The following is a 21,397-nucleotide window of genomic DNA, read 5'->3' on the forward strand; positions in this document are numbered from 1 at the left end:
CTGGATCCTCAGGCAGTTCAATGTCCAATTTTCTGAGGAACCTCCAGACTGATTTCCAGAATGGTTGTAGCAGTCTGCAACCCCACCAACAATGGAGGAGTGTTCCCCTTTCTCCACATCCTCGCCAGCATTTGCTGTCACCTGAGTTTTTGATCTTAGCCATTCTCACTGGTGTGAGGTGAAATCTCAGGGTTGAGGAACCAGTCTTGATGTAATGAACAAGAGGTAAATTTGAGGAACCAGAGCTCTGGGACGACACGTATCTCACATAGGAGACAGAGGAGTCGACCCCAAGCCCAATTAGGGGAAGGGATTTATAGGGAAAAATACATAGGCAGTTGGCAACAGTCACACAACGCAATTTCATTGGTTTGTTTACATTGGCACACATGATCTAACTTGGGCTCAGTTTAACTCTAGGCCACCCTGCTTCTGGGACAAGCTGACCCTAGTTCTTGTTTTTCTCAGGACTTTTGAGTCAGGCCTTATCGAGGCCAGATGGTTTATGGTGGCTATGGCCAGGCTACTTCCCCAAAACATGTTATGTTATTCTTTGCTGTGAGGTGCACCTGTCCTCACAGCAGGGTCAGTGGGGGATAGTTTAAAATCCTTATTCTTTCAGTAATATCAAATGTACAGCTGTAACTACTCCCTCTGGCTCTCTGTTCACTTCTCTGATTTACTCTAATCTTCTAAGCAGCCTCTATCTTTTTACTTCTTCACAGTTCAACACCTTACACTAAATTGGTATATATTAATGTGTTATTAAAATATGTTTTTAAGTTTCTCTTCCAGTCAAGCAAGATGCCCAAAGGAAAGAAGGCCAAGGGGAAGAAGGTGGCCCAGGCCCCCGCCGTGGTCAAGAAACAAGAAGCCAAAAAGGTGGTCAATCCTTTGTTTGAGAAAAGGCCTAAGAACTTCGGCACTGGGCAGGACATCCAGCCCAAAAGAGATCTCACACGCTTTGTCAAATGGCCTCATTACATCAGGCTGCAGCGGCAAAGAGTCATCCTCTATAAGAGGCTCAAAGTACCTCCTGCCATCAACCAGCTCACCCAGGCCCTGGATAGGCAAAGAGCGACTTAGCTGCTTAAGCTCACCCACAAGTACAGACCAGAGACAAAGCAGGAGAAAAAGCAAAAGCTGCTGGCCCAAGCTGAGAAGAAAGCTACTGGCAAAGGGGACGTCCCAACTAAGAGACCCCCTGTCCTCCGAGCAGGGGTCAATACAGTCACCACCTTGGTGGAGAACAAGAAGGCTCAGCTGGTGGTGATTGCCCATGATGTAGACCCCATTGAGCTGGTGGTTTTCCTCCCTGCTCTTTGTTGAAAGATGGGGGTGCCCTACTGCATCATCAAGGGAAAGGCCAGGCTGGGGTGCCTGGTCCACAGGAAGACATGCACCACTGTTGCCTTCACACAGGTTAACTCAGAAGACAAGGGTGCTCTGGCTAAGCTGGTGGAAGCTATTAGGACCAATTATAATGACAGATATGACGAGATCTGCCGCCACTGGGGAGGCAACGTCCTGGGTCCTAAGTCTGTGGCTCGCATTGCCAAGCTGGAAAAGGCAAAGGCTAAAGAACTCGCCACTAAGCTGGGTTAAATGTACACTTAAGTTTTCTGTACATAAATATAATTACAAAATTAAATATAGATATAGATATAGATATATGTTTTTAAAAAGTGTTTTGCTGTTACAATTTTCTATGTTCATCAGGAAACCAAATCATTTATATACGTGTGTGTGTGTGTGTGTGTGTGTGTGTGTGTGTGTGTGTGTGTGTGTGTGGTTTTTAAAGACAGAGTTTCTCTGTGTAACAGAGGCCTGGCTGTCCTGAACTCACTTTGCAGACCTGGCTAGCCTCAATCTCAGAGATGTACCTACCTCTCTGCCTTCCAAGTCCTGGCATGATGAAAAACATGTCCCACCACCCCCAGCCTCTAATTTTCTTCTTTATTGTGTATACTTCTAGCTTTGCTATCAGTGTGATGCTAGTTTTGGAAAAAGGTTTTCTAATTTGTAGAATAATTTAAGAATAATTGATATCTGCTACAACAGTTAGTGAGATGGCTTAGTAGTTAGGAGCACTGACTGCTCTTCTAGGGTGGTAGGATTTGATTCCCAACACACACAGAGTGGCTCCCAGCTATCTGTTACTCTAGCTTCAGAGCAAACAACAACTTCTGATATCTACAAGCACTGGACGTGAAAGTGGAACAAAACATAAATGCAACCCAAAACCATGTATAACAATTTTGGGTGTTGGGAGTTGAAGACAGGGTTTTTCTGTATGGCTCCAGCTGTCCTCAAACTCACTCTATAGAGCAGGATGGCGTCGAATTTACAGAGATCCACCACATTCCTCCTTTAATCCCAACAGCTGGGATTAAAGGCATCTGCCACTACACCCATCTAAAACAAGTTTTTAAAAATAAAATAAAGACCTGAGAGATGGCTCAGTGGTTAAGAGCGCTGACTGCTCTTCCAGAGGTCCTGAGTTCAATTCCCAGTGACCACATTGTTGCTTGTAACCTTATGTAATGGGATCTGATGTCCTTTTCTGGTGTGTCTGAAGACAGCTACAGTGTATCCATATATGTAAAATAAATAAATAAATCTTTAAAATAAAGATATGGAAATTTTCCCTGATGAATTTATTAGCTTGTACTTTATCTGTTTTCTTGTTAGTTTCATTTCATCTCTTTTATGCATTCTGTAGTTTTCCTGAGTGTATGTCTCCGCACTGCAGTCATGTAGGTCAGAAGATTGTCTCAGATTCATTTGAAATTGGATGTACACATGATTGCCAGCTGCCATGGGAGCACTGGGAATCAAATCCAGGTCCCCTGGAAGATCACCCAGTGCTCTTATCTGTTGATCCATTTCTCCAGCAGCCAAAATACTTTATGACTGTTTCAGTCCCATTGCTTGTCATGGACTTAATCATATAGCATATCTTGCTTTTGGAAATCCATCCATTTATTTGATATTTCCTAAACTGGTACATTACATGTTTTTAAGGTGTGTTCTCTAGGGGTTGAGATATCATGCTGTTTACATTAATTATTCTCTTTTCACCTCCAATCCCAAGAGTTTGCAGCTACTCGCACTTTCTTCTGGTTAATTCGGTTAAGAATTTGTTAATCTCCCTTCCAAAATTTGTTTTGATGGACCTGATTCTCTATAGATGTAGTGGGTTTAACGATCAATGTCACAGAAGAAATATGACAGATGCCAAGAACTACTAAGTGGCAGGAGCCTGATATACCTGTCCCCTGAGAGGCTCTGTCAGAGCCTGACGAATACAGAGGTGGATGTTCACAGCCAACCATTGGAGTGAACATGGGGTCCACAGTGGAGGAGTTACAGAAAGGACTGAAGGAGCCTTCAGGGCTTTGCAACCCAAATGAAGAACAACAATATCAACCAACCAGACCCCCCCAGACCTCCCAGGAACTAAACCACCAATCAATGAGTACACATGGACAGACCCATGGCTCCAGCTGCATATGTAGCAGAGGATGGCCTTGTCTGGCATCAGTGGGAGGAGGGGCCCTTGGTCCTGTGAAGGCTCGATGTCCTAGTGTAGGGGAATGCCAGGAATGAAGGCAGAAGGGAGTTGGTGGGTGGGTGATGTAGCACCCTCATAGAAGCAGGGGGAGGGGGTGGGATAGAGGGTTTCAAAAGGGAAACCACAAAAGAGGATAACATTTGAAATATAAATAAAGAAAATATCCAATTAAAATGTTTATAGCAAAAAAAAAGAATTTGTTAATCTTACCTATTTTTTTCAAAAAAAGAAATCTTTCTGTACTTCGTCTACTCTTTATATTATTTTTTTTTTTTGGTTCTTTTTTTTGGAGCTGGGGATCAAACCCAGGGCCTTGCGCTTCCTAGGCAAGCGCTCTACCACTGAGCTAAATCCCCAACCCTATATTATTATTTTTATAGTAGTTGATTGTGTTCATTTATTCAGGCCAATACATAATTTTTTTCTATTCTAGCTCGTGCTCCCTTCTACAATGTCTTTAGATACATTAGGTTATTTGTTTAGGATCTCCTTGCTTTGTAACTTAGGCATTTGGAATTGTTAATACGTCCCTTGGGGTGGCCTTTATTATAGCTGATGGGTTTGGCATTTTGGGTTCATTTTCAACTGATTAAAAGATGTTTTCAGTTCTATCTCAATTTCTTCTCAAAGATATTCAGTACTCATAAGTGTGATGGTTATTCTTCACAGTGCTTTGTCTTCTGTCATTTCTCTTGCCGATTTCTGTCTTTACCCCTTTGCACTCCAGTAGAATACAAGAAGTTATTTCAAATTTTTCCTATGCGTTGACAGTTTCTCTCTGCCCTAATTTGAGATCTATTTTAGACCAAGCCCTCTGGTCTGCTTTGAAGAACATATGTTCCAGACTGTTTGAGTAAAGTGTCCTGAAGATATATGTCATTTCGGCTACCGTTCCATTTATCTCCAATGGAACTTTGTTAACTTTTTGTCTGCATGGCTACTCTCTTGGCAAGAGCATCAAATGGGAACATCTCAACAACTCACAGACATTTCTAGGAAAGGAGAAGACATTTCCAGATGAAGGTGAATGACTCTAAAGTTGGGGAGTGAAATCTGCAATCCAGAAGAATGGATACAGAAAATGTGGTACACCTACACAATGGAATATTACTCAGCTATCAAAAACAACGACTTTATGAAATTCATAGGCAAATGGATGGAACTGGAAAATAACATTCTGAGTGAGAAAAACACACATGGTATGCACTCATTGATAAGTGGCTATTAACCCAAATGCTTGAATTGCCCTAGATGCACAGAACACATGAAACTCAAGAAGGATGACCAAAATGCAATGCTTCACTCCTTCTTTAAATGGGGAACAAGAATACCCTTGGGAGGGAATAGGGAGGCAAAGTTTAGAACAGAGGGAGAAGGAACACCCATTCAGAGCCTGCCCCACATGTGGCCCATACATATGCAGCCACCAAACTAGATAAGATGGATGAAGCAAAGAAGTGCAGGCCAACAGGAAACTGATGTAGATCTCTCCTGAGAGACACAGCCAGAATACAGCAAATACATAGGCGAATGCCAACAGCAAACCACTGAACTGAGAACGGGACCCCCATTGAAGGAATCTTAGAAAGGACTGAAAAAGGGGCTTGAGACCCCATATGAACAACAATGCCAACCAACCAGAGCTTCCAGGGACTAAGCCACTACCCAAAGACTATACATTGACCCTGGGCTCCCAACCTCATAGGTAGCAACCAACCAGAGCCCTTGGTCCTCCAAGGATGATTGTTGGGGGGAGGCGGTAATGGGGGAGGATGGGAAGGGGAACACCTATAGAGAAGGGGAGGGTGAGGGACTAGGGGGATGTTGGCCCGGAAGGGAATAACAATTGAAATGTAAATGAGAAATACCCAAGTTAATAAAGATGGAGAAAAAGAAAAAAAAAAGAAAAGAAAAGAAATACCCAAGTTAATAAAGATGAAAAAAATAAATAAATAAATTTTTAAAAAAAGAAAAAAGAAAATGCCTTCAGCCTAGCTGCCATGTCGTGTCTTTAATCTCAGCACTCAGGAGGCAAAGGCAGGCAAATCTTTGCGAATTTGAGGTCAGCCTGGTCTACAGAGTGAGTTCCAAGGACAACCAAAGCTACACAGAAAAACCCTGTCTTGAAGAAAGGAAAAAAGGAAAAGAAAAGGCCTCTGTAAGATCAGGCTGTATACCCCCTGACAATGGGCAAAGAGACACCTTGTTAATGGTGTTGTTCTTATATCAGTCAGGGGGCAAGAGCAGTTGGCCTTTGTTCATCCTAACTGATGCCTGGCTTGGTGGCCAAAAGCTGTTTCATGGGGGGGGCCCCAAATAGTCAGTACTTGAAAGGCAGAGACGCAAAGAACAGTCTGAACTTGATCAAGATTTGGAAGATGTTGAAGAAGTAGAAGAAGAAGAAACGGGTGAAGAAACAAAAATCAAAGCACGTCAGCTAACTGTTCAGATGATGCAAAATCCTCAGATTCTTGCAGCTCTTCAGGAAAGACTTGATGGTCTGGTAGACACACCAACAGGATACATTGAAAGCTTGCCTAAGGTAGTCAAAAGACGGGTGAATGCTCTCAAGAATCTTCAAGTTAAATGTGCACAGATAGAAGCCAAATTCTATGAGGAAGTTCATGATCTTGAGAGAAAGTATGCTGTTCTCTATCAGCCTCTGTTTGATAAGCGATTTGAGATCATTAATGCAATTTATGAACCTACAGAAGAAGAATGTGAATGGAAACCAGATGAGGAAGATGAAGTTTCGGAGGAGCTGAAAGAAAAGGCCAAGATTGAAGATGAGAAAAGGATAACCCTAAAAATTCCTGAGTTTTTTTGGTTGACAGTTTTAAAAAAGTAAAGGAAATAAATTCTGAAGCACAAAAAATTAAAAAAGAAAAAGAAATCTTGAATTTCACTTTGAACCCAATGAATATTTCACAAATGAAGTGTTAACAAAGACTTACAGGATGAGGTCAGAACCAGATGATTCTGATCCTTTTCTTTTGATGGACCAGAAATTCAGGTTGTACAGGGTGCCAGATAGATTGGAAAAAAAAAGAATGTTACTTTGAAAACCATTAAGGAAGGAAACACAAGGGCCATTGGGACAGTTAGGTACTTGACTAAACAGTTTCAATGATTCTTTCTTTAACTTTTTGCTCCTCCTGAAGTTCCTGAGCATGGAGATCTGGATAGGATGCTGAGGCAATACTGGCTGCAGACTTTGAAATTGGTCACAACCATAATCCCAAGATCAGAAACTTCACCTATTGAGGGCGATGACGATGACTATGATGAAGAAGGTGAAGAAGCTGATGAAAGGGAAAAAAAAAGGAAAAAAACTATGACCCAAAAGGATCAAAACCCAGCCAGTGCAAGCAGCAGTGAGCAGTGATCAGGACCTCCTGTAATGCCTAAAAACCTGCCTTAAAAAAAAAAAAAAAAAAAAGATCAGGCTGTATGCAAACCTGTGAAAACATTTTCTTAATTAGTGATTGATGGGGAAGGGCTGAAGCCATTGTGGGTGGTGCCATCCCTGGGCTCTTAGATGCTGTAAGAAAGCATGCTGATTGGGGCTGGAGAGATGGCTTAGTGGTTAAGAGCACTGACTGCTCTTCCCCAGGTCTTGAGTTCAATTTCCAGCAACCCCATAGTGACTCACAACCATCTGTAATGGAATTTGATGCTCTCTTCTGCTGTGTCTGAAGACAGCAACAGTGTACTTACATACATAAAATAAATAAACAAACAAAGAAAGCATGCTGAACAAGCCAATAAGCAGCAACCCCTTTCTGGCCTCTGCATCTGCTGTTACCTCTGAATTCTAGCACTGCTTGAAGTTCCTATCCTGACTTCCTTCTGTTATGAGTAGTGATGTGGAAATGTATTCCAAATAAACCTTTTCCTTCCCAAGTTGCTTTGGTCATGGTGTTTCATCATAACAATGATAACCCTAATGTGTGTGTTCATCCATGTGCATGTGCCCCTGTGTGCACCCATATGTACTCATATCTGTGTGCATCTGTGGACACAGATGCACACACACTCTTGCCTGTGTTTGTATGCTCTCTCCATACATGTGTATGTTGTGAATTGTACTGGTTTGAGGTGGCTGGTGATAGCCCCTCCCTGCAATGGTGTCGCACACTGAGGGGTCACTGACACTGGTACTCAGCACTGATGCAGCCAGCTATTGCCTTGACAGTGCAGCAGGAAACTGCAGTTCCCTACCCATACTCCTCAGACTGCAGATGCTGCGGCGAGAGGCCGTACACGCATTTGCAGCTATGTGTGAGAACACTTGCAGTTTTTCTGCCCTTCTTCTGGTGTGGGACATCGATATGATCTGCTTCACTGCTGAGGTACATCGAGGTAATGCATGCTCAACATGCATGTGCCCCAACTTCTCCAAAAGGAAGACAAGACTGAGCATAGCAGTTGTTGAAGGGGATGTCAAGAGTAGTTGATGAAAGTGGGTGCACTGTAAAACTCTGAAACTGACACCTATGGTGCTGACTTAACCTCCTGTCTACAGTTTGGCCCTAAGTAAAGGCAGTCAGGTGTGATGACAGTTTTAGAGCCAGCATTATATATACAGGCTCCCTAGATGACAGAAGCTGGTGGCCTGTTGTGAGAATGCAAAAGTCCCTCATACTACAGGTAAGGATGTTAAAGACAGGTCCCCGGGAATCTGGAAAATTCAGAGCAGAAACAGGGTTTTACCATAGCCTATAAGTAGTTGTGCCTCAGGTGTATTTTCTGTTTTAACCTGTTCTCCACAGAACCCTTGCTCACTTCATCATCCACCTCCCCCTATCCTCCGACCCCCTCTTCAGGCCAGCTTAAGAGACTGTCTTCATTGGGAAGGATGGTAGCATCTTAAATGTAAAGATGTGTACTGGCTAGTTTTGTGTGTCAACTTGACACAAGCTGGAGTTATCACAGAAAGGGAGCCTCAGTTGTGGAAATGCCTTCATGAGACCCAGCTGTAAGGCATTTTCTTAACTAGTAGTCAAGATGGGAGGACCCAACCCATTGTGGGTGGTGCTGTCCCTGGACTGGTGGTCTTGGGTTCTCTCAGAAAGCAAGCTGAGCAAGCCAGGGGAAGCAAGCCAGTAGGAAACATCCCTCCATGGCCTCTGCAGCAGCTCCTGCTTCCTGACCTGCTTGAGTTCCAGTCCTGACTTCTTTGGTGATGAACAGCAACCTGGAAGTGTAAGCTGAATAAACCCTTTCCTCCCCAACTTGTGCAGGAATAGAAACCCTGACCAAGACAAGGTGCATTTCTCTTTTTGGTTAGAGAATTTTGCATCGCAGATTTTAATTTGACATTTGAGGTGTCAGAACCCATACTGGGAGGTGTGAAGGAGATGGTATTTCTTTATTTGAAAAATAATGCAGTTATTATAGGGATCAATAAGTGAGTTCAAAGATTCTGGCATAGCAAGACCAGTTACAAAGAGGTATATGGTCTTGTGACCCACCCAGATTGTATCCATTTGGGACAGAATTCAGTGACCTGCTTTATTGTATCTGCTTAAAAAACAGTAATAATAATTTCCATTCAAGGGTCTGGAAAGATAGTTTGGAGGTTATGAGTGCTGGCTGTTCTTCCAGAGCCATGAGTTTAATTCCCAGCAACCATATGGTGGCTCAGAACCATCTATAATGAGACTTAGTGCCCTCTCTTCTGGCAGGCAGGCATACATGCAGACAGAACACTGTATACATAGTAAACATATAAATCTTTTTAAAAGATGTATTTGAGGTGAGACAGTTTCAAACCTGTTACTGGTTCCTCCCAGCTTTTTTGGCCTTTTGAAAATTGGGTCATTATACGGATAGAACACAGTAACACACTTATAACCCCAACCATTAAATGCTCAGTAAATACTTGGCACAGTCATATCCAGCCCTGGCAAATACTAACTGGTCATTACATGGTAAGCATAGATAGTTTATAAATCATGAGCAACATACATATGAAGGTAAGGGAGATGGATGTTAAGAAGTTCACAAGGAGAAACAGCATCAGATGGTCGGGAACTTAACCCTAGGTGAGCATACCAGTACATGGCTGTAAGTTCAGCATTATGGGGGCCAAGCAAGGAGAACAGCTGCAAATTATAGGTCAGTCTAGGCTACATGATGATGGAATTGTGTGTCAAAAAATAAAAATAAATCACGTGTATCTATAGATCTATAATCTATAGATTACAGATCTATAATTCCAGCACTTGCGAGGTAGAGGCGGGAGAATAAGAGTTCAAAGCCAGCCTGGAAGAACCGTCTCTTTAAAAAAAAAAAATCTAATCTCACACTTCTGAATACATGTGTGCCTTGTTTCTGGAGTGCACCCTGCTAATAATTTATGTCAATTCACAAACGGCTCCAAAGCTTAGTTTGTGAATAGAATCCAGAACTCTTTAGTGTATATTATTTAAACAGATGATTTAAAGAACACAAACTTAAGCATCAAGAAGGGAAGTTGAGCTCGCTAGCACATGTCTATAATCCCAACACTCTGGGATTACAGCTAAAACCAGATTATCTGGAGTTGAGGCCAACCTGGGCTACTCAGCTAGTACTAGACAAACCAGGGACAGAGACCTTGTCAAAAAAATTTAAATAGGTCTGGAGATATTGCTCAGTGATGGGGCTCTTGTCTACCATGTTCAAGGCACTGGGTTTCTGCTGCAGAACTGCAAATAAAAAAATTAATAAATAAGTGTGTAAAGTCCTTAATCTTTTATAGTAACAGATACAATATTAATCACTGCATATTGCTGCATGCTTTAGACAGATTATCTTAAGTTTGGGACAGCCACAACTCATAATCTTTCTATTCCAATTTTAGTAGGAAGGAAACAGACACTATCAGGTTAGTAACTGTCACTCACTCAAGCTTAGACATTCAGCCTTGGCAGGGTTTCTCACAGATTAGTGTGAATGACTGGCAGCCTACGTGGCTGATCTCAGTCTCCAGGTCTGTTGTCACTGTATGATCCCAGACCTTCATCCTGAGTCACCAGGTTGATCCGTCTAGACAGATCAGCCTCTGCCTAAAGGAAAGGTAAGATGGAGATTTGTCTCTTGGGACCTGAAGGCAAAAGCCAGATGTTTGAAGGCAAGGCCATTCTTCACTGTATCTCAGACTTCTCCCAGATACACTTCAAGAAGGAAACTGTTAAGGTCTGTCTTCAAGGCAACCTCCCAAAAAAGTGAGAGGCCACTTTTTCAGAATTCTTAGTGTTCTTGGTTTTTAACCAGCATATCAGAAATGCCTCACTTGTGTGGGGGTGTGGGGGGGGGAAATGGGAAATGAAGATGAAAACCAAAAGTCGTTTGAGAACCCAGTTGCCACTGGTTTTAGCTATTCACTTTTCCCTGTGGCTCTCATCTCTCAGACTTTATTTTTATTGTGGAACAAATCCCAAGATGATAGATGGAACCTTGAGTTCTGGAACTATGGCCCATATAAGCTTGAATTCCCTTCTTTCCCAAAAATGTGTTTGTCAGGTGTGGGAGCATTACTGTGAATTACCCAGACACTTGGAGCTAAGCAAGCCCTATCTTCCCAGTTCTCCCCTTGCCAGTGAATGATAGTCTTACATAACCTCTTTATTTAACCACTGAAGTACTGAGACTTTCCTGTGTGTTCATGTTTTGGGTTTTTGTTGTTGTTGTTGTTATTGGTGGTGGTGGTGGTGGTGGTTTGGTTTATTTTGGTTGTGGTTTTTGGTTTTTGGTTTTTGTTTTTTGTTTTTTTTGGGGGGGGGGTTGTTTTGTTTTGCTCCAGAGAAGGAACAAAATCCCTTGCACAAAACATTGTCATATCAGTGGCCTGGCAAGTTGGACACACTAGTCCCATTGGTCCATAGGAGAAAACTTTGTTCATTTCTACTGACGGGCCTTGTGTCCTGGATAGATAAGAAGCAATATGTCCAAGTGATCTTCATCGTCATACATGCTGACATACAAGCTTTGTGAGGCCTCTAAGGGTGATACTGTATTGAATAGGGGCTGAAGCCTTGGGCTTGTCATGGAAACCAGGAGATGCATTTTGCTGTTGGATGGCCCTACCAGATCTCTATATGGCACTTAGTCGTTTGGCACCAGTGTCCATTGAACAGGAGAAAGTCAGGATTAACAGTTGTCTCAGTCAGCCTGGTTTATGACTCCAATAGGCTTAAATCTCATTAGTCTGTCTATATGATGAGACTGATTGATATTTCTATTATTACAAAGGTAGTCGAATTAGTGACTTGGGCATTCAGAAACACTCAAATATGCAGAGCCTAAAATAAAAGATCTTGAGTCCATCCTGGTCTTTGTATCAAGTTCCAAGGCAGCCAAAACTACATAGACACCCTGCCCCCATAATAAAGAAAATACTAGGAAGCCAGACATAGGGGTGCACACCTTTAATCCCAGTGCTCAGGAGGCAGAAGCTGGTGTTTGAGGAGTTCGAGGCCAGCCTGGTCTACAGAGTGAGTTCTGGGACATCGAAGGCTATACAGAGAAACTCTGCATTGAAAAATTAATTAATTAATTAATTATTATAAACATAAGCAAAACTTTTTTCTTAAGAACAAGGAGAGAACAGGGTCTAGAGAAATGACTCAGGAGTCAAGAGCACTGGCTGCTCTTCTACAGGACTCAGCTTCAATTCCCAGCAACCACACAGGGCATCTCACAGCCGTCTGTAACTCTAGTTCCAGAGGATTCTACAGCCTTTTTGTAGAATACCTGGCCTTTGTAAGTTTGAGGCATTCTCATGAGGCACAGACATGTGCAGGCAAAATACCTATATACATAACATTAATTCTTTTAAAGAATTTTTTTAAACAAGAGAACGGAAACTTTAGCTCTGTGGTAGAGTGCTTGCTTCATACACATGATGCCCTAGGTTCAATTCCCTGTACTCCCAGAGAGAGCAGATGAGCCAGGGATGTCGCTCACTCGATGCTTACTTAGCACTCACAAGCCCCCAGGTTTGAGATCCACCATAGAATAAGGAGGGAGACAACTAGTCAGAGGCTTGCTGCCAGAATTTGATCCCCAGAACCCATGTTGGGAAAGTCAAGGACCAACCCCTACAAATCATCTGACCATACACAATCACACATGTACACACACACACATATAAATAAATAAATTTTAGGGGCTGGGGATTTAGCTCAGTGGTAGAGCGCTTACCTAGGAAGCGCAAGGCCCTGGGTTCGATCCCCAGCTCCGAAAAAAAAAAAAACCCAAAAAAAAAAAAAAAAAATTTTAAAGAAAATGTTTCTAGATTTTTATCACTAGGGGGGAGTCTGGGGCAGCAGCAGCATGAATTTATTTGGTTTGGCTGGGCTATGCAACAGGATTCTGTCTCAAAAATAAAATAAAATAAGCACGTAAAGGCACTTGATGCCAAAACTTGACCAACTGATTATGATTTGGACACTCAGAAACCACAATAAACAGAAAGAACAACTTCTACAAAGTCGTCTTGGCTAACACATTGTGTAGCATGTGCGTGTCCACATTCACAATCAGAATAAAGATGAACTTATTTCTTTTTTTAAATAATAAGACAAAGACGTCATGAGAACCCACACCCGTTGGTAACTTACAAAGCAGGCACAAACCCGCTGTGCTGGTAAACAGAGAGGAAGGTTGTTTTGTCTGCTCCCGGCCAGATCATGTGCACAGCCATAGGCTCTGGAGTAACACAACAGAGCTCAACCCAGCAGGTGCAGCCAATACCCACTTCATCCTGAAGGTGTCTCCCGTCACATCCTCAGGAACAGGTGGCTTTATGTCTTCAGGATTTAGTGACATTCTCTGATGTAGCTGTAGACTTCTCTCAGGAGGAGTAGGCCTATCTAGCACATGACTTTCAGGACCATTTTCAAAGAAATTGGCTGAATTTTTTTCTCTCCCTGATGCCAGAGTAGGCTTTGAGCTCTGTCAGTGAGGAAATGGATGCCCTATGCCTTCTTCATTTTCCCGTCTAACAGTCATGGTCCCCCTGGGCTGGCCTCCCTGTGATCATCTCTCTTCCCCAATAAACAAGGGATGCATTGGAATTCTGGATATGTATAACCATCTTCAAAGAGAGACAGCCTTGCCTTTAGATATTGTTTTTGTACCCAAATTGCTATTCACTTTGTACTTTGAGGAGCCACCTTTATGGGAAACATCTTCAATCTAGAACTCAGATCTTCTTCTAAGTCAGCATTTGCGTATAATTGTAAGTAAGTTAGACCCAGAATTTGTGTAAAACCAAAGTGTGTAGAATCCCATTGCTGGCATATTGTAGATGGAGTGAGACAGGAAGTTACAGTCCGTGAGCCTTGTGTTTGACATTGAATGCACATGCCTGCAGTCCCTGCAGTCCAGGAGCAAAGACAGAAAGATTGTGAGTTTGAGGTCAACTCATCAAGAACATGTCACAAAATAAAATAATATCAAGAACGGCTAATGTTAGACCAACCATGTGCCATGGACAGTTAAAAGCCTGTGCATGTATACGTATGCTGTACATGTTACTCTCACAAGCTCATAAACTAATCAGGATTATGCCAGAGTAGGAAAAAATTATACTCAAGAACACATGACTTGTCACAGAGAAGACAGGAGCCAAATTTGCCAGGCATAGTGGCACACTCCTGCTGAATAAGTACTTGAGAGGTGGAGGTAAGAGTTTGAGGCTGTAGCTGGGCCTCACACCTTTGATTCCAGCATTCTGGAGACAGAAGTAGGCAGATCTCTGAGTTCAAGACCAGCCCAGGCTACACAGATCCTGTGTTAAAAAACAAAAACAAACAAACAAAAACAAATAAATAAAACCAATGGGGGAAAAAGAGAAAAAAAAGAGTTTGAAGCCAGCCTGTGCCCCATAAGAACCTGTCTCAGAAACAAGTAGGGCTGGGATGCAGCTCAGTTAGTACAGTGCTTGCAGAGCAAGTATGAAAGCCCTGGTCATTCCAGCACTACACAAACCAGGGTGTCATGATAAGCATCCATCCCAGCATCCCTCGAGAGGTAGAGACAGGAGGCTAGCCTCAGCTAAAGGCTTTGTGAAACTCTACATCAAATCAAAAAAAGTTCTGATTCTGCCTTCCTAACTGGATATGGTAGCTCACACATAATCCCAGCATTGGGAAACTGAGGCAGAATAGACATATCAGTTTAATCTCACTACCCCTCCTCTTCAGAACTGGGGTCTGCAGATGTACTTGAATGACATGCCCGAACCTCAGGGTTTCATCCCCAGAACCAGAAGAGTAATTCTGGCCCAAGCACACATGCTGGCAACCACCTTGCTCCACCTACCCTGAGGGAAAACACATACCAATGTTTGTGATAAGGGATTTTCCTGATCATCTGGCTTCCTGTCTGTTCCCCGGTGCTGTCTCTTTTATGAAGCCTTTGCCAATATCGTGTTGCGCTTTCCGTAACTGTAATAATTCCTGATCATAAAAAAATTGAAACAGATTTTTCTGCTGATCCCATCACCTGAGAGACTAGGGCAAGAAGATCGCAGTTCTGAGTATGGTGAAACAGCAAGACCTTATTGACATTTTCGAGCTTGTAAAATTGTTCTTCAGAAGGCTGGCAAGATGGTTCAGTGGGTAGACACTTGCTGCCAAATCTGACAGTTTGAGTTCTGTTCCCAAGAACTTACATGGTAAAGGGCCACAGGTTGTCCTATGACCTCCGCTCATGTACAGTTGTGTGTGTGTGTGTGTGTGTGTGTGTGTGTGTGTGTGTGTCACACATACTCAAAATCAGTCAGTCAATATAAAAAAACATGTTTTTTTCTCCATCTCTGTATCACAGAGCATTCATCTTTGGGTTTTTTTTTTTTTTTTTTTTTTTTTTTTTTGGTTTGGTTTGGTTTGGTTTGGGTTAGGTTGGGTTTTGTTTTTTGTTCTATCTTTGTTTCTGAGATAATGTTTCTTCAGCTGTCGTGGAACTGGCTCTATAGACCAGGGTGACCTCAAACTCACAGAGATCTGCCTGCCTCTGCCTCTAACAGGGATTAAAGGCATGCGCCACCACCACCCAGCTGATTAATCCTTCCTTTGTGGTCAGAACATTCGAATCAAATCTATCTTGAAATATGTAAAAACTAGTCATGGTGACATATTCCTCCAACCCCTTAAGAGATCAGATATCAAGAGTTCAAAGTCAGCCTCAACATCTCAAGTTTAATGCCAGCCTGGGCAACTTGAGACATTTAAAAACAAAAACAGGGGGCTGGAGAGATGGCTCAGAGGTTAAGAGCACTGTCTGCTCTTCCAGAGGTCCTGAGTTCAATTCCCAGCAACCACATGGTGGCTCACAACCATCCGTATTGAGATCCAATGCCCTCTTCTGGCCTGCAGGCATACATGCAGGCAGAAAGCTGTATGTTGTACACATAATAAGCAAACATTTAAAAAAAAACTGTTAAAAACAAAAAACAAAACGCTGTAAATCCATGTTCCTTTACAGTGTCTATACTAGAGCTTAAACCTCCTATTTACGTGTTTTTTGTAGTCAACTAACCAATCCCCGTATTCCGTCCTCCTTAGTCTCCCAGCTTTTGGGGAAAGGTACTCTGGCTGCTACTTAGTCAGGTTAGTCAGGTCTCACGGGCTGGCCTGGAACTCACTGTGTAGCCCAGGCTGACCTCAAACTTGAGGAAGCCCTCCTGGTCTGTGCCTTTGGTGTTTCAATTACAAGTTAAGCTGTGATTCTACTCTCTGCTTCAGCAATCACTCTTTCTTTGGGTTTTTTTTTCCTTTTTTTTATTCTTTGAGAATTTTAGACATGTATACAATGAAATATGGTTATATCCTCCCTCCACTTCTCCCCTTCACCTCCCTCAGGATTTACCCCTACATCTTCCTGTTCCCCTCCCAAATTCATCCCTCGTTTTTGTCACACTAAGTCCAGTCGCCCCTGTGTGTAAGAGCATGGGGCAATCCTCCAGAACATGAATAGGCCACTGCCTACCAGTTGGCATGTGGTTAAGTAGCTTTCTAAATATTTATTTTTTTTAATATTTTATTTTATTTTTTATCTTTATTAACTTGAGTATTTCTTATTTACATTTCAATTATTATTCCCCTTCCCGGTTTCCCGGCCAACATCCCACAAACCCCTCCCCCTCCCCTTCCATATGGGTGTTCCCCTCCCATCCTCCCCCCATTACCGCCCTCCCCCCAACAATCACGTTCACTGGGGGTTCAGTCTTAGCAGGACCAAGGGCTTCCCCTTCCACTGGTGATCTTACTAGGCTATTCATGAGATTGGAGCCCAGGGTCAGTCCATGTACAGTCTTTAGGTAGTGGCTTAGTCCCTGGAAGCTCTGGTTGCTTGGCATTGTTGTACATATGGGGTCTCGAGCCCCTTCAAGCTCTTCCAGTCCTTTCTCTGATTCCTTCAACGGGGATCCCGTTCTCAGTTCAGTGGTTTGCTGCTGGCATTCGCCTCTGTATTTGCTGTATTCTGGCTGTGTCTCTCAGGAGAGATCTACATCCGGTTCCTGTTGGCCTGCACTTCTTTGTTTCATCCATCTTGTCTAATTGGGTGGCTGTATATGTATGGGCCACATATGGGGCAGGGTCTGAATGGGTGTCTTTCTATATATTTAAATATTTATTTAGGGCTGGAGAGATGGCTCAGTGGTTAAGAGCACTGACTGCTCTTCCTGAGGTCCTGAGTTCAATTCCCAGCAACTACATGGTGGTTCACAACCATCTGTAAAGAGATCTGATGCCCTCTTCTGGTGTGTCTGAAGACAGCTATAGTGTACTCATATACATAAAATAAATAAATCTTTTTAAAAAAATATTTATTTATACCCATAAACTCCGGGCATGTCAGAGAAGCTTCTATTTATAGTGAGCTTTTTGAGGGTTCTTGTTTGTTTGGTTTTTTTTCTTTGTTTTTCAAGATAGGATCTTTCTGTGTAGCCCTGCCTGCCCTGGAATTCCCTCTGTAGACCAGGTTTTTTTCTTTCTTACTTTCCTTATTAATAAGAATATGGATGTTTGTTTTTCAGTGCCTGGTTTGTTTCACTTAACATAGTGTCCTGCCAGCTCATCCATGTTGCCCCAAGTGTTCTCCCTGACCCCCCCCCCAGCAGTCCTGTATGTCATCTCACCATCTATAGAGTATACTATATCATGTTACTTTCAAAACTCTTACTCCTTCACTGAGTCACTGCCACAGCACTGAGCCATCTCTCCAGCCCCTCTGATTCTTTTTAAAAGAAAGAAATGAGGGCTGGAGAGATGGTTCTGTGGTTAAGAACATCAACTGCTCTTCCAGAGATCCTGAGTTCAATTCCTAGCATCCACATGGTGGTTCAACAGTCAAGAACACTTGCTGTTCTAACAGACGACTGTGGTTTGGTTCCCAGCACTCACATAGTGAGTCACAACCAGCAGGTCACAACCAGTTCTAGGGGATCAATGCCTTCTTCTGACCTCCTCTGACCTCAGGCAGGAGTATAGTGCACATACAGAAATGCAGTCAAAACATGCATACATATAAAATAAATAAATTTGTTTTCTTAACATTATTTTTCTTTCAGGTATGAAATCATCCCATGGAACCAACAATTTAGCTATTAGAAGAAGCATTTATGTACTAAACTTTAGAGAGAAGTTACAAGTGACGAAAATGCATCTTCTCACCCTGACAGGATTGGTGAGGGTGAGTCTGAACAACCACAGGGCTCTGGAGAAAAAGACATCAATGATTTAATAGACAGGGCTAGAAAAGCACCCACCAAACAGAAAACACACCTATACCATGCGTGAGACCTCAAAAGAAGAGCTTCTTTTCATGTTGGGACTGTGGGAAGGCCTTTAGTCATGGGTATCAGCTTAGTTAGCATTAGAAAATTCACAGGGATGAGAAGCCCTATGAATGTAAAGACTGTAAGAAAGCCTTCCACTGCCGTAATCTGCTCCACACCAAAAAATTCACACCAGGGAGAAACCTCTTAAATGTAACAACTGTGGGAAAGACCTTCCTCTGGGATTTGAGCTTTGTAATTCATAAGAAAAATCACACTAGTGAAAAACCATACTTATGTGAAGAACCCTTGAGATGAAGCGAAGAACAAGTCACTCTGTGTCAGCAGTTTTATGCTGGAGAAGAGACTATGAGTGCAATGGTTGTGGGAAGACGTTTAGCCATCTCTATAAACTTCTGCAACACAAGAGAATCTACAGTGATGACAAGCCCCATGAACATAAAGTCTGTGGGAAGGCCTTTACTTGGAGTTCCAACCTCAGTCAACATGAGAGAATCCACACAGGTGAGAAACGCTCTGAGTGCCAAGAGCGTGGGAAGTCCTTCACTAGAACCAACTACCTCACTCAGCGTTGAACATTCACCCTGAGGAGAAGCGGCATGAATATAGGGAATGTGGGAGGACCTTTCAATGGGTGTCAAGCCTGGTTAAACATAAGAGAGAGCTTTCAGAAACCCTATAAATGTGGAGAATGTGGGAAGGGCTTTAGTTGTGGCTATCACCTCACCCAGCATGAGAGAATTCACACTGGGGAAACCCCTTAGAAATGTAAAGAATGTGGGGGGCTGGGGATTTAGCTCAGTGGTAGAGGGCTTGCCTAGGAAGCGCAAGGCCCTGGGTTCGGTAACCAGCTCCGGAAAAAAAAAGAACCAAAAAAAAAAAAAAAAAAAGAAAAGAAATGTAAAAAGAATGCAAGAAGACCTTTATATACAGATCAAGCTTTTTTTTTTTTTTTTTTCTGGAGCTGGGGACCAAACCCAGGGCCTTGTGCTTGCTAGGCAAGTGCTCTAGCAATGAGCTAAATCCCCAACCCCATCAAGGTTCTTTTTCAAATGTGATAAGATTCACACTGGAGAGAAACCTCATGAGTATGAAGAATGTGAGAAGGCCTTTAGTCATGGCCACCAGTTTAGACGGCATAAGAAAACTCACATGGCAAAATGGCATAAAGAGTGTGGGAAGGTTTACAATAATATAAACCATCCCAGAGAACACTCACAAAATTGAAAGGGTTGACTATGAAGAGCTTACCAAGGCCTCTGGCATAGATCCATTCTTTCCTTGGTGATTAATTTATCTTCAGCCAGCCTTCCATGGTCATTTTCCAGAGGTAAATTTGAGAGAGTATAAATGTCACTTTTCTTAATTATCATATCCTTCCATGCTGGCATTTTTACTGAATAAGTTGGTCCAATGAATTCACAGAAGCCCTCTAATACCATTCCATTTATTACAATTCAGGCTCATTCTAGGGAGCAACCCTGCTCATGTGACACTCTTGGGAAAGCCTTTTAAATCTTGGCAATATACCATACCAGCTAGCATCCCCATCTCACCTCTTTACTCTCTGTAAGACACTCACCAGCTGTTCACTACCCCTAATAAACCCATCATACACTGAAGAAAAGCAATTTAAAATGTGCTTAAGACACCTTGCCAACCAAGCACCACAGTTTTAACCCAGCCTTCCTCAAATGTGCTTAGAACACACCCTTTAGCCTGGGCAAAATCCAACACAAAATCATTCAGTAATAAAATGCTGAATGTCTCACATAATTTCTTGACTAATGGCCAAGTATGGTAGTACCTACCTGTGCTTTCAAGAGGCTGAATTAGGAAGATTGAAAGTCCAAGGCTAGCATGAGCAACATACCAGATTCCAGACTAGCCTGCATAGCATAACCCTGTTTCAAAAAAAAGAAAGGAAGGACGGAAGGAAGGAAGGAAGGAAGGAAGGAAGGAAGGAAGGAAGGAAGGAAGGAAGGAAAGAAAGAAAGAAAGAAAGAAAGAAAGAAAGAAAGAAAGAAAGAAAGGAAGGAAGGAAGAAAGAAAGAAGGGGAAAATATTGTTTCAAAAGTGAAAATAAGTGGTTGTATCAAGTACACTTTAGCATCATTGTGATTAAAGTTGAAAATGAGTAATTGTCTCGAACCTATTTTCACGCTATTGTAGAGTTGAAAAATCAATGTTCATAAAGATGTGCTTTTGCACTGTCATAAAGTGAAAAAAATCAGTTATCAAACTTACTGTACTTTCGTGCTGTTGTAAAGCTGAGAATTAGTGGCTGTGTTGGGTGGGCTTTCACAGAGTTGACAAAGCCAGTGGTCATACTGAGTCTGCTTTTCAAAGCTGAGGTCTGTAGTCATATTGAACAAGCTTTCACACCATTGCAAAGTTGAAAATCAAGTTGCACAGATGTACTTTCAGACCATCATAAAATTGAAAAGTCAGTAGGTGTGTATGAACAAACATTTACATTACTGTGATTTGAAAAGGCTATGGTTGTGTGGATAACTTTTGTGCCCTCATAAAGTTGAAAAACTAAAAGCTAAAACCTCCATAGATCAAGACAATATTTGTAAAAAAGAAAAAGAAAAATGTGTGTCCTGTGCATTCCTTGTACATAAAGATAATCGCACTGGAAATTGAATGGTCCATGTAAACTCCTTGAGACAGTCTCCTGAGAGACAGCTCCCTACGTAATGCCTATTAGTGTCCTTGTGATCATCACTATTAATGTTGCTGTTCTTGGAGCCATTCCAGGAAAAGCCTCTGTGGGTAGAGTGAGGTTTAATGAGGCTCAAACATCATAGAGATGGCTGTTGCCATCTTGTGTTAAACAGTACTTTCTTGGTGCACACCACACTGAATGGAAAAGATCACTAGATTTCATCAGAAGAGGCCAAGGAGCAGAGTGGGAGAGTACTGTGTGTGTACCAACCTGCAGACTCACAGAGATGTCCAGAATCCTCAAATTCAACATAGACTCTACGAAAGGAGGGTGACATATTCAGAGATCACCAGGTAGC

At 42.4% G+C, this 21,397-nt stretch overlaps 1 non-coding gene and 2 pseudogenes across 1 annotated transcript; all 3 read left to right on the forward strand.

The window, feature by feature from the left end:
* Positions 1–796: 796 nt before the first annotated feature.
* On the forward strand, positions 797–1,605 carry LOC116894551 (annotated as a pseudogene).
* Positions 1,606–4,591: 2,986 nt separating this feature from the next.
* On the forward strand, positions 4,592–18,943 carry LOC116893449 (annotated as a pseudogene).
* On the forward strand, positions 5,750–5,891 carry LOC116895010. Its single transcript, XR_004387198.1, has one exon. It is a non-coding gene; the product is annotated as a small nucleolar RNA SNORA48 (small nucleolar RNA).
* Positions 18,944–21,397: the final 2,454 nt, after the last annotated feature.

Source organism: Rattus rattus, chromosome 2 (assembly GCF_011064425.1).
Source record: "Rattus rattus isolate New Zealand chromosome 2, Rrattus_CSIRO_v1, whole genome shotgun sequence".
Lineage (NCBI taxonomy): Eukaryota > Metazoa > Chordata > Mammalia > Rodentia > Muridae > Rattus > Rattus rattus.